This window comes from Ambystoma mexicanum, chromosome 7q, assembly GCF_040938575.1.
Source record: "Ambystoma mexicanum isolate Mex_15411 chromosome 7q, UKY_AmexF1_1, whole genome shotgun sequence".
Lineage (NCBI taxonomy): Eukaryota > Metazoa > Chordata > Amphibia > Caudata > Ambystomatidae > Ambystoma > Ambystoma mexicanum.
In genome coordinates this window covers 489,376,198-489,390,275 of record NC_090941.1, presented here as the reverse complement: position 1 = coordinate 489,390,275, position 14,078 = coordinate 489,376,198, and positions in this window count along the sequence as shown.

Below are 14,078 nucleotides of genomic sequence, written 5' to 3'. Positions count from 1 at the left end.
TATTTTTCTTCTGCGCTGGACCCTGTAGCGCGCATTACCACAATGTTTGTGAGCTGTTGCAGCGGCTGCTGCGTCAGTGAAACAAACGGAAGGGATGGTATTGGGGCACACCTTAATTTTGATGGTGCCACATGCCGTAGGCGTTCTATTAAATAGAACACAGACGCAACACCTCACCTCTGCTAGATTGACTAGATATGAAATTGTCCTGTTCGAGCCACACATTCAAATTATGAGGTGTAGCGCTTTGAATCCGGCTGAATTAATGCCACTGCCCATGGAAAAACTTGATAGAAATGAATCACCTCCCCATGATTGCTGAATGGTTACTGAGGAAGAAACAAAGGGGAGAATTGATTTGACAAACACCCCACAAAAAGAGCCAGATGGAGAGTTGTTTTGTGACAGCTCCTGTTTTAAATTGCCGGATGGCACATCAACTGCTGCCTATGCTATCACCACATTAAAAAGTATTGTGGAGAGTAAAAGAATCCCCTACAACTCTGCACAAGCGGCGGAGATAATAGCATTGACCGGAGCTTGTGAGATTTCTGAAAATCTTAGTGTTAACATTTATACTGACAGCCAACACGCCTTTGGCGTGGTTCATAAGTTTGGCCGACTTTGGGCTGAGAGGGGTTTCTTAACATCACAGGGGGCTAGAATACAACATGGTCCTTCGATTGTACGATTGTTGTCTGCACTTACGTGTCTGAAAGCACCTGGCAATAATAAAATGCGAGGCGCATAAAAAAGTAACATGCAAAGTGGGAGAGGGAAACGCATTTGCAGACAGGATTGCGAAACAAACTGCCACTGACCTGAATGCCAGAATGTTCACAGTACAGTCAGAGGAAGTGCCCTGCATGATAGAGAATGGAATTGCCACTGCCAAAGAAATGCAGGCGGAAGCCACTGCAGATGAAATACAAGGGTGGGCTGAGGGCTCTGCTGCATTAGAACTGGAGGGTTGCTGGGTAGACAAGAAGAATAGAAAATGGATCCTGCCCAACTCCTATGTAACTGCAATGGTCACGATGGCTCACAGCCCTACTCATATTTGTGCCAAAAAGATAGTTCAACACTTAGCTACAGTATGGGAGAATGCGCACATAAAGAAAAACGCTGAGAGGTTGGTGCAAAATTGTATCACGTGTCTACAACATAATGTGGGGAAGGGAACGGTGACTCCAACAGGCAGTTTTGGTCCTCCCTCTATGCCGTTTGAGGTAAAACATTTTGATTTCATAGAAATGGAGAGATGCCAAAACTTGAAGTATGTCCTAGTGGTCACATGTGCATTTAGCAAGTGGGTAGAAGCATATCTATTGAAAGACTGCACTGCTATGAGTACGGCGAAAGTAATGTTAAAAGAATACTTTTCCCATTTTCGCCTGCCCCGTGTCATATGGTCAGACAACGGTCCACATTTTGTGGGTGCAGTAATATTACAGATTTGTGCAGGTCTCCAGATCGATAAACGATTCCATTGTTCTAGGCACCCCATGTCTGCCGGTCTTATTGAACACCATAACGGTATCTTGAAATCTAAGATTAGCAACATATGCGCAGGAAGCAAGTTAAGCTGGGTAGATGCATTACCGCTAGCGTTACTGTGCATGCGCACATCTGTACAGGCGAGAACTGGGCTCTCCCCGTATGAAATCGTTATGGGGAGACCAGCGAATGTTTGGTGTGCACTACAACCAAAGAGGCTGAGGGAACTGGAATATCCTGTGCTCAGTTTCTATTGTAATCCGTTAATGCAAAAATTGTGTTTGATTCATCAGCAGGTGCAGGAGGCATTGCCAATAAGATACACTGGTCCGGGACACGCACTGGAGCCAGGAAACTGGGTGCTAATAAAGAATTTTGAGCGAAAGACATCGTTAGCACCCAGATGGCATAGACCCTATCTGATCCTCCTGACTACGCAAACGGCAATTCGGGTGGATGGGAGAAAGGCGTGGAGACGCCACACACGCCAAGAAGGTCCCACCACCGGCTGAAAAACAGACTGATCGAGACGACCAGAAAGAGACAGCAGTCCCAGCAATGAAAGACACGATTGCCAGTTCTTTGCCACAAAATCTGCCTGATCCTGAAAGAAAGCCTGGAAAGATTGCTGTGAAAGAGGAAGGGCAAGGAGTGCCCCAACATTGTCCAGCAGAATCTGCATCACTGCTGGCAAACACAGAATGTGTACCTCTTTGGTGCCCACCCTCTTTCGTTGTGCCGCAGCCTGAAACGAAAGCTGCATCATCACTGTGGCGCTCATCATCATCTGCTATTGCGCCACAGGCTGACTCCGAGCTTGAGTCTGGAAGTGCACCTGCACTATTCGTTGATCACACGATACCAGGAGCAAGGCGATACAATTTGCAGCCCAGGAAGAAGGAGTGATCAAACCTGCATTCCTGTTGATTTTCTTTTTGTTGCCTCTTTTTCCTATTGTCGGATGAAGTAGGAACCGGAGGCCTAGAGGAGAGCATTGTGAGGGTTGTGCAAATCGGACAGCCCAATAATCGAGACTTTTCGGTGCTAACACAAAATCCATGTGTCCTGAACCTGTACAGACAAACAGGGTGCACATGGTATGAAGGAAATTGATAACTGCTCTGGAGTTCCTTTGAGCAAATGTGCAGATGTACAGAGATCTTGCCTAACGTGTAGCAATCCAGGCTGCTAAGAACTAGCAGGATAGACTGTTGACATTATCAAACTTATTGGCATTCCAACGAGTGCAGCAACGAGAGACATTCACGACGAACACTGCAAAGGAAGAAGGACTGTGAGAGAAAATGCCGGAACCAGCTTTTGCCACCTCCTGCACCACTGCTGATAATGAATTAAACATAGAAACTGAAAGATTACACACAAAGAGTTATCGAAAAAATTGTATGCTGATTCTAACAATAATAATGTGCGTAATGAGCATAATAACCCCAGTAACGACAGAACTGGTATTAAGGTACCTGAAAGAAATGCACCCCTTAGAAATTCTATTGCCCATAAGAAACAACTCCACCACTGAAAGCCCAGTTCATGTAATTATTTACACTTTGTCCCCAATGAAAGAAAGACATAGAGAAGGTTATGGGAATAACACATTACTGCAAATAATGAACATGACACATTCAATTTTGAAAAAGAATAACTGTTGGGTGTGTGCTCATTTGCCACAGCATGGTGGCAAAGGAATAGGTTGGTATATGCAGCCACTAACATTACGTTCTGCATGCAGTGCATCTCTGAGTACATTATATTATGGAAAATGGAATAAAAGTGAAACGGGTCAATTAGATAGCACAAACATGAATGAATTTGAGGAGCTAATCATGAGACCTATAGGTTGATCCATATTTTATAGAGCACAAATGATAATGTCAAAAGCTACGCCCAAACCAATGCCACGAGATAGATTGTTTGTGTGGGAAAAACCATCAGTAATCATATTTTGTATGAGATCAGAAGGAAATAAAGATGCAGTGTCTCCCTCCTATACAGTAAACTACAGCCCACGTTCTGTTCCTTTTTGCTTAAAGAAGAAGGGTTCTTATTCAGTAGGGACATTCACTAGATGTATGAATACAGCGATTCTTACTAGTGAAGTAGAACCAGTATATGTAGGTGACCCTGTGTATTTTATATGCGGAGAAAAAGCGTATCCTTGGTTGCCTAGAAACTGGGGAGGTACTTGTTATTTGGGACTTTTGTTCCCAGGAGTGTTTCTTTTAAAAACAACGGATATAGCCAAACTATCTAGATCCAGGCCACGAAGGAGTAATGAGGATGGATTAATAGTAGAAGACGTAGCAAAATCATTTGTACCATTTTTGGCCCAAGCAATAAACTCCTATAATATACGACAACTATCCAGAATCTTAGAAAAAAACAATAAATGGAACAACAGATATATTATACAACATGACATTAGAGGAGAAAGGAATTAGATTAATGACACTTCAGAACAGAATGGCTCTTGATGTAGTCCTGGTTGATCGTGCCGGTGTTTGCAAAATCGTGGGATCAGCGTGCTGTGTATTTGTAAACGACTCCTCTCCTACGATTTTTGAAGCGATAAGAAAGCTACATGCCTTAAGCTCTGAACTTCATACCCAAGAAGGAGGTTGGGATATAGGCTCCTGGTTCTGGGAGTTATTATATTCATGGGGATGGAAACTATTTGCGATCCTAGTAGCAGCACTAGGAATATTTATGACATGTTGTTGTTGCATACACTGCTTACCTGTAATATGCACCGAAATAAGTGAAGGGTGTGTGCAGATGATAGAAAAAAAGAGCACTATTAAATCGAGTACCCATGGTAATGAGGAAACAAAGACAGTCAAAGAATTCATGTCCATCAACGTAGATGATAATAAGAAGGAAACTAAAAATGCACAAGATTCAGAATCAGAATCTGAATCAGATACTTGGTCAGAAGAGGATGAATGTACGGATGAGACGTTTGGCATACGGCCAAAAGGAGGGTTTGTCGATCTAGAAAAATAGACACCCCTCGATCATAAGGCTATGTATTATGTTGGCCGAAGACCAACCACCTCATGCATCTAGTATTAGAAATATATAGCCACAATATTGACTAAGGTGCAGCCATTTTGAAGCGACTGAAATCGCCATTTTGTTTTTCTCTAACATTTGCTTTTTGCCTCATGTAAAACTGCTTTGCTGAAATGTTATTCTGCTTCACTGGTGCACAATGCAAGGCCGCGAGTGGCATGTTGAAACATAACGCAGTAACTCAGACAGAAATGTCCGGTCCCCTCCCTAACATATCTTTGGAAAGTGAGCAGCAAGGCATTCTAATCAGTATAGCAGGTGCCAGCTAGTCTCTGTAAGCACAGTAGAAACACTAGAGAGAACATTAAATGACTTGAATTATTCTCTTCTTTGCGGCCCCCCTTCCCTGAGCCCGGTACAGCCCTGGAGAGCAAGTTGACCCCCCAGAACATGTATAGAAACTAGGAGATAGCAAGGCCTGGAATGTGTCTCTCCCTACGCACAGCTTGCTTGCAGAAAACAGAAGCATTGTGTTCTTTAGAACACAGACTTAATGTCTGTGGGCTTATAAAATTGCAAGCTGTTACACAATGAATGTTTGAAGATGTCAAACTCGTCACCATTGTCAATCATCGTGCCTAGTTCAAAGGAAATTCAATAGGGGCGGTATAAGTTGTGACACTACTGATTACTAGATGCTTGTTTTGTATATATATAACTGTTGTATGAATTTCGCTCTTTTGCGTCCCCCGAGGTCTGATAGACACACGTCGCGGGGCGTGGGACCAGTTGGCCAACTGAGACTATTTGTTTTGCAATAAACCCTAGATTTTGTGAATACAACCTTGTGTCTGGCATATCAGTTTGTGTGTGGTGATTGTGCCTTGTTTCCACAAACGAGGGTCCCTCAAGGGCCCCTTCACCGGGACCGATATGTCCTTTGGCAGTACCAGCGACAAGGAGCAACCGGTCATCGTTTACAATCTGATGCGTCCAATACATATCTTCCCCCGAAATGAACACCATGTGCGTCATTTTAAACTTTTGCCAATCGAGCATAAGGCCACACAACTATTGGTCGTTCATCCCAATCAGTGGATCTCGATAATGTGGTTTTTGGAGAGTTCTTTGATCAATAAAAGCACTTGCGAAATTGCAGATTAATGATGTTTTCTTGAAAATTATTGGTAGCAAATTCAATTTGGGACGCGCTGTGATAGGATGGGTGTGTTGATCTTCCGGGTTCTATGTTAACTGATGTTATTACGTGGGTGATGACAGGACGCGTTTGGCTACGTTTCCCACTAACGTCATGAAAATAGGTGGAGCCTATCATTTGCTTCAGGAATAGGGGATATGATTTAGTGCCGAATGGGGCACTCGACGCGATGCAGCAACGGATAAGATTAGCACAAGATGGCTGCGCCCAACCCCTTGTTTTCGCATGTGTTAAAGTGAGGAAAACTAAGATAAGATGCATAGGAAGTTTGTTTTACGATCGATCACACTTTGCTGAAAAACGCATGCCCGAACGATCGAGACAATAACATTTTTGAGCGCACTATCCCTTTAAGGGGCAGGGAAGGTTCGGGAGCAAGCGATGGTTAGTGGCTTTACGAGCGTCCAGTCGCTGTTCCTGATCCTTCCCTGTAGTGCCAGGCCTTGTGTCGTTGGGCGGGCTGGGGGCTGCCGGGGCGAGCTTAGTAGGTGGGTGCGGAGGGGGACTGTTATTATAAAATTAAAAAAATTAAGAAAAATGTATTAACAGGAAAGGTAGTGTTTTCTATCAAGGTGGATTTGTAAATAAATCTCCACTGGGTTACCCAGAGGTGGGCTGTGTTGCTGGCAGTAGTGGAGCCTCCTCCTGGTGCAGGCCCTCATCGGCGGGCGGGGAAAAGGCAGTGTCCTGTAGCACGTTCGCTTGCGAGCTTGTGTTGGGTGGGGGCAGTCCTTCGACCGGTCCTGCATTTCGGCTGCAGAGTAAGGCCCCAGGCTAACGTGGAGTGGACGGGAGGCTTGCGCCGTGCGAGCAGGGGAAGGTTGTGTGCGGTGCTTTCCATGGCCGTAAGGGGCAGTGTGGTGTGCGGCCTCTAGGTGGGCTGGGCAGCAGTAGCTGGTAGGGGAGAGTTGCATAGGCTGCGTCGGGTGGGCGGGGATTCATATATATATATATATATATGTAGCTTAGATATAGATTTTTAGAATGCATGTGCTAAGGAAAGGCGAGATGTTCAAATTTCCAATATTTTGTGTTTATTTTCTAATTTTCTGCTGCATTTTCAAATAATCAGTGCATTGTATTCATCAAAAAGAGTATTTTCTTAAAAGTGTACACAGTTCAAAATAAAGGTCCATAAATTGATCAAAGTTTAAGAAAAAACCTCTACACGTGTTTCACCACTATTTATGGATCCTCAGGAGGTAAGTAGTATTTGTATATTTGTTGATTGCTCTCAGGATATACAAGTTCTTTCTAAATGGAGCATAGATAAAGGAAACCAATATGCTATAAGTGTTCCCCTATTTCAAAGAAACAAGGGATGTTTAACCTTAATAGTCTAATATTGTCCAAGCTTTAAAGTTACAACCTAATGATAACGGTAAAGAGCACAAGCTACCATCATTTACTTGGTTTTGGAAGGACTGAATGATAAGAAGATACTTCGTTTTTCTTAAGGCTATAAGCAATGCACAAGGAAACTTACAATTAACTATCAGAAAACTCGCCAAGAAACAGAGTGATTATTTGCCAACATTTTCAACAATGTATATATAAATATATTAGTGCAGAATATCTATAGAGAGCCTGGGAAAACAAGGTGCAGTTGGGACATATTGTAGCAAGCCCTGTGTGGGCCCCCGCTGTGTGTGTGTTAGGACCAGCTTGGGTTTTTGGGGTTAGGTGTGTCCCCAGGAGCAGTTACGTTTAAAAAAAATAAAAAAAGAAATTAAAAAAAAGAAAGAGAGGAACAGGGAAATAATAAATAACAGGAGATCAGGGATATAACAGGGAAGATATATAAATAAGGACATATAACACCCAGTAAGAGGAGGGAGTTTACTCCCTACTGGACTGGATCGGGCACCTGTTTTGGGGTTCAGGGGGTGGGGGTCCACAGCATTGGGGGAGTAGGTACCACTTTCCGCGGCAGGAGGGTAGGGCAGGGGATAATGTCGGGGAGAGTGGTGGACGCTTGGGCCTTGCGGGAGGTGCTGAGCATTATCAGCAGGGCATCTAAAGCCCAGTTTGAAGAGGCGGTAGAAGAGGTTACAGAGGAGAAAGGGCCTAGTGTTGGGAGACCACAGCGCAGAGCTCTCACTGCTATCTACCTCTCCCTGATAGATAGCAGTGACAGGGGAAGGTACGGGATGACCTCCCCGCACAATGGTTTCGAACATGGAGGTTGTGGCATGCCCCTGTGGCAGCGGAGGATGAAGAGAAGGAGAGGGCTTTAGAGCGGTCCCTCCGGTGACAAGAAGTGGGCAGCACAGAGGGTGCAGTACAGACCCTAGTACGATGGAACACAGGGCAGAGGAAGGAACGCCTAGCCCGAAAAGAGAAGAGGAGCTGGTAGGGGTTGGTGAGACCCCACCCAGAAGATGACACAGGATCATAGGGGTGGACGCCCCATGGTGGCCCGAGGAGGATCGGCCCGGCCCGAGCAGGCTCACCCAGCAAGAATTATATATAGCTGGGGAAGATGATGGTGGGGAGGAGGATTGGCTGCTGTCGGAGGACATAGGTCAAGGGGAGTGGGTTGGAAGAGAAAGGTGACGGCGTGATGAGAGGAGTGAAGGGGTAGTATGAGTAGGGGGGACTGCGGGGAAGATGGACTGAAGACTCTGCTGATGTCTTTCATCCCTGCAGTAGGAGCCCGCTGAGGAAAGAAATGAGGAGTGGCAGTTTGGAGGCCAGGATGACGTGCCTAGGAGGAGACAGAGCAGAAAAAGGAGAGCATGGCAGAGAACGATTTGCGACATGGTTCAGGTTGGGGGCTCGGTGGGGGCCACACAAAAGTGGGATCAGGGCACCAGGGTTGGGGGGGTGCTGGGGAGGGGTGGCAGGGGCCTTGGTGAGGATGGAGGGGAGAGGTGTAGCCTCAGTCGAAGTGCAGACGGATAAAGTACCGATCCTGTGCCCACAGGGGTGTTGGGGGTGCCTACTGTAAACACGGGGGAGAGCACAGAGAAGTTCAGGAAGCTACCATATATGGGTATTACAAAGCCTTTGGGCACTCATCTGATGGTGGCTACAAAGGAGAACATTTGGGCTGGAGAGTTTGTGGATGTGTTCAAGCTCTTACATTGGGAGGTGAGGGCTAAAGAGGGGTCAATGCAGGAGAAGCGGGAGTTGGCAGCGAGACTGTGTGTACCGGTTACTATCGAAAATTAGACATCGGCATTCATAATATATGTGAGCATCTACTGTGAGAAGTACCCTGAGAGGTGTGTAGCTTTGCTGAAGTATATGGATGTGATTAGGAAAGCATTCACGAGTTTCGGGGTTTTGCCTGGATGAGGTACGATGAGGAGTTCAACGCAAGAATGGGAGAGGACAAGCAAGTGGTGTGGGGGCGATTGACATGGACTTATGTTTGTAATGGATGGCGCCCATGCGCCCGGCCCCAATACTTCATACAGCGAGCGGCTTACCCGTGCCTTACTGGCCCTTTCATGGTGGGGGCAGGGTGGAGGAAGGGGCAGAGGAAGGGGGCAGCCATTAGCAGTGTGCTGGGCCTTTGCTGGGTTGCTCTAGGCAAGTGCAGCAGATGTGCAGGACGGTACCCCTCACACAATGTTTCATGAAAGGAGAGAGGGGGCGGTGCGTGGGGCAGGAAGGGGGGTTGTGGGCAGAGGCCTACACTCCAGTTAATGTAGAGGTCCTGGAGGAGTGGCTCTATTTTTACCCAGATAGGGAGGGGGCTAAGGTTTTGGTTGCAGGTTCCCAGGAGGGTTTTAAGTTGGAGTACGAGGGCCCGAGGATGCAGCGGTGGGCTGAGAATTTAAAATCGTCCAGAGAGAATCCGGAGGTGGTCAGGGTGAAGCTACGGAAAGAAGTGACTGGGCCATTTCCGTATTTGCAGGGTTATCTGGTGGTCTCTCCCTTATGGGTGGTGCCTAAAAGAACTGACGTGGATTTCAGGTTGATTCACCACTTGTCATGGCCAGAGGGCATGTCTGTGAATTATTTCATTGCCCCGGAGTATTGCAGGGTGTCCTATGCAAGTGTGGATACAAGCAGTGAATTTGGTGAGAAAGGAAGCGTTTGGTGCTTCTATGGCCAAGTGTGACATCAAATCGGCTTTTCGTTTGTTGCCAGTGCATCCAAAGGATTTTTTGTTGCTGGGGATGCAGTTTGAGGTTCAAATTTACATGGACAAAGCTTTGATGATGGGCTGTGTGGTGTCATGTGCATTGTTTGAGCGTTTTAGCTCTTTTCTACAGTGGGTTTTTACTTATAGTTTGGGTTTTGGGGTGCTTTGCATTATCTGGATGATTTCTTGTTCATCAGTGGGGTGGGCAGAGAGCAGGAGTGCCAGTGGATGCTGGAGGTTTTTCAGTTGTTGATGCTAGAGTTTGAAGTACCATTGGTGGAGGATAAGACTGGAGGGCCGTCTGTGGTTCAGACTTTTCTAGGAATTGAGCTGGACTCAGTGGCCATGACCTCACGCTTGCCGGACGACAAGGTGAGCAAGTTGGCACAGTTGCTGCAGAGGGCGATAGCGGCACGTAACATGATGCTAGTGGACATGCAGAGATTGGTGTGTCATCTCAATTTTACATGTTAGGTTGTGGCTCCGGGGCACACGTTTTGCAGGAATATGGCGCGTTCCACGGCAGGGGCGAGTTGCCCACATCAAAGGGTGCGAGTGGCGGGGACGGTCAGAGAGGATTGTAGGGTATGGCTGAGATTTCTAGAGGAGTTTAATGGTGTGTCTTTGTGGCTGCAAGGAGACCCAGTGGCATGGGAAGTGCATGTTTTCTCCTGATGTGGCGAGTGCTGGAGGTTTTGGCGTGTAATGGAGGAGTAGATGGGGCGCTGAAAGGTGGCCTGAGCAATGGAAGAGAGGAGGGAGGAGCATAGCATTCTTGGAGTTTTTCCCGTTGCTAGTGGCGCTGGATTTATGGGGAGGAGAGTTGCAGAATAACAAGATGAATGTTAACATGAACAACGAAGCAGTGGTAAACATTGTGAACAAACAGTCAGCCAGGGACTAGAGGGTGGCTAGGCTAATGAGGGAGTTTGTGCTGCAGTGCCTGAAGTGGAATGTGGTATTTAGGACAACGCATGTGCCAGGTGTTAAGACGGATTTCTGAACTCTGTCCTGGAGGCGCAGAGGTTCAGAAGGCCAACCTAATTACTTGGAACAGGGTAACCTCTGGACAAGCCAGACCAATCAGGGTAGCGATCGCGGCGGTCAAGACTAGGTCTCAAGAGGGGTGAGGGTGACTGAAAGCCCGCAATGAGCACACAAAGCAAGGACACTTACAAATTACTCCAAACAGGTGTTATATTAAAAATACATACACATTTATTCCAAGGCCTTTGCAACAATGACCGTAGCGAGAAATCAAAATAAAACTCTAGTAAACCAACACATACCAAACCAATACAATATATATACAAATACAAACAAGTCTAAAGCGTTAGATGCACGAAATGTGTAGTCCACCTAGAAGGGGAGGAAAACAGGCAGTGCGAAATAATGGTTAGACCCAGTCCGCCTTCAGAGGCACCTAACTAAAAGGAAGTCCAAGCCCTCCGAAGAGTGGAGCCTTGTGCTCAAAAGTACCTGCACACGCTGGTGCCAACGGGCAAAAAGGGGAGTCTCTTCGAGGGAAACAGGCAGTTCAGTTCGGTGAACAAATGAAGATGAACAGAGCTCCGCGACTCAAGCGCAGCCTCCACTGTGGGCAGAAGCAGAGCGCGAGTACGGAAAGGCATGCTGTTTGACACAGCGGGGAAAAGCTATGGGCTCCTGCAGGAGGGCGACCAGTTCCTAGCTAAGCTACTCACCAGTCCCCGATGCAAGCAGACCCAGGCTTCTCTGCGGCAGTTTCAGTGCTGGCAGGTTCAGGGGAGCAGGGGATGTCTCGTCGTTGTGTAGATTCTGCAGCAGCAGAGTTGAGTTAAAGATGTCTCAAACGAAGTGAACCCGCACAGTTTGTTACTACAGCAGGGCAACGGAGCGGCCGTGTGTATCTCAGCCAAATGTACACTTCTCACTTCAGACCTGGGAATGCCAAGTGTACGAATCGTGTGAGAGTGACAAGGACTCGAAATACAACACAACCTGACGGCGGTTACAGAGCAAGACTCCTGGGTAGGCTGGTCAGTCTGCTGGATGGCCCAGAGACACTTCCGAAGGCTTACGTGCAGGAGATGGTGAAGATGCCGAGAATAGCTGTCCCCGCTATTCCAAGGGTCGAAGTACCAGTACAGGCCTTCTGGTTCGATCAGAGGTAGAAAGGGTTTCACAAAGCGAAAGCAGTGCAGAGGAGCAGTCCTTCAGCGGGTCACCAGCGATTCCTCGGTTCAGCCTTGTGGTTGCACGATACTTGGCTCCTGTATTCCTTTGTTCGTGAGAACTCAGGAGATCGACATGGTAGTGGCGTTTCCAGCCCCCTCTTATCCACGGTTCCCTTCGCGCCAAAACGGAGGGGACCCAATGGGAGATCCGCTCATCAAACACTCACACCATACGTGGACCTATCACGGACCACGGTGGTCCCAGACATTCACACCACACTAGACTCTCTGGCACCCAGAATGTGTATTGGGACCAGACATCCCAGCCCACATCCTGGAGGCACACACAAGGCCTGTAGAAGCCTGCGAAAGCATCTGTGTTTCGCGGGAAAGTACATGCCCAAATAAGGAAGGCCCCGGGTTGGCTCGACCTGGGGAAGGTGAAGGGGGCAAGACGGTCAGCAGACAGGACAAAGGAGCCTCGTGGTCTGGCCATTTTGGGAGCCAGGCCACCATTTTGGGCTAAGCGCGAGAAACGCGCTTACAACGCCAAAAGGAGTTCAAAAACACAAGAAACGATCGCTGCCACCATTCCCCTCCGTGATTCACTTGCACTGATCATTTACAATCCAAACAGAGTATCTAGGGCCTTTAGAAGACTAGAGACCCAAGAGAGCAGTAATTTAGCTTACAGTTCCCTCTTGTGTCATGTTGCACGAAAGCTGCAACATGATAAGAAACTACGGAAAACAGCGTTTCCCGGTACTGACTGTCTTAAGGGCATGTCAGTTTCCCCGTAAGAATGGAGCGAAAGCCCAGAGGAGTACGGCAGAAGGCTGCACTTCTCTGGCAAAGTCTAGATCATGGTGAAAACAACAGCAAAAATGTAGGGGTTGCCACATGGAAGGAAAATTACCCACAATTAAGAAATCTTTCCTAACACTCGCCCCTCCCAGACTATGGACAGGGGGAACTAATCCACCCCTGGATGAGTCTCTTGTTCAGGTCGGTTAAACATTCTGGACAACCCATCAGCATTGCTATGTTGGACACCTGGCCTATGCTCAATAGTGAAGTCGAAGCCTTGTAGACTTATGGACCACCTAAGCAACTTTGGATTCTCTCCCTTCATGTTCATTAGCCACTTTAAGGGCTTATGGTCAGTTTGCACAATGAAGTGGGTCCCATAGAGGTAGGGCCTCAGCTTCCGTAGGGCCCACACAACAGAGAAACATTCTTTCTCCACTGTGGACCATCTGAGCTCTCTGTCCTTAAGCTGGCGACTAATAAAACAAATAGGGTGTTCCTTACCCTTCTCATCTACTTCCGATAGTACAGCTCCTATCCCAGTGTCAGAGGCGTCCGTCTGCACAATAAAAGGTCTTTGATAATCGGGGGCCCTGAGGACAGGTGCCTGGCACAAGGAGTCTTTTAAGCCATTAAAGGCCTTCTCACACTCGTCGGTCTAAGTTACCTTCTTGGGTTTCTTCGGAGTGGTGAGGGCAGTCAGAGGGGCAGCTATGGTGCCATAGTCTGCCACGACGTTGCGGTAATACCCTGTGAGTCCTAAGAAGGCTCTCACTTGGGTCTGTGTAGTGGGGGTAGGCCAGTCTTGAACTGCTTGTACTTTACTGGGAAGAGGCTATATCCTCCCTCCACCTACTTCATGTCCAAGGTAAACCACTGAGCCTTGTCCAATCTGGCATTTACTAGCCTTTATGGTCAAGTGTGCTTTCTGTAGAGCCTGGAGCACAATCCCGAGGTGTTTCACATGGTCTTCCCAGGTGGCACTGAAAACTGCTATATCGTCCAGATATGCAAGACAGAATTTGTCCAACCCATTCAACACCTAATTCACAAGCCTCTGGAAAGTGGCAGGTGAATTTTTCAACCCGAACGGCATTACCCTGAATTGGTAAAGGCCGTCTGGAGTAGAAAACGCTGTCTTCTCCTTGGCATGTTCTGCTAAAGCTATTTGCCAATAGCCAGCAGTGAGGTCAAACGTGCTGAGATACTTGGAGGCACCCAAAGTATCCACCAGCTCATCTGTTCGAGGCAAGGGGTGTGCATCTGTCTTGGTGAC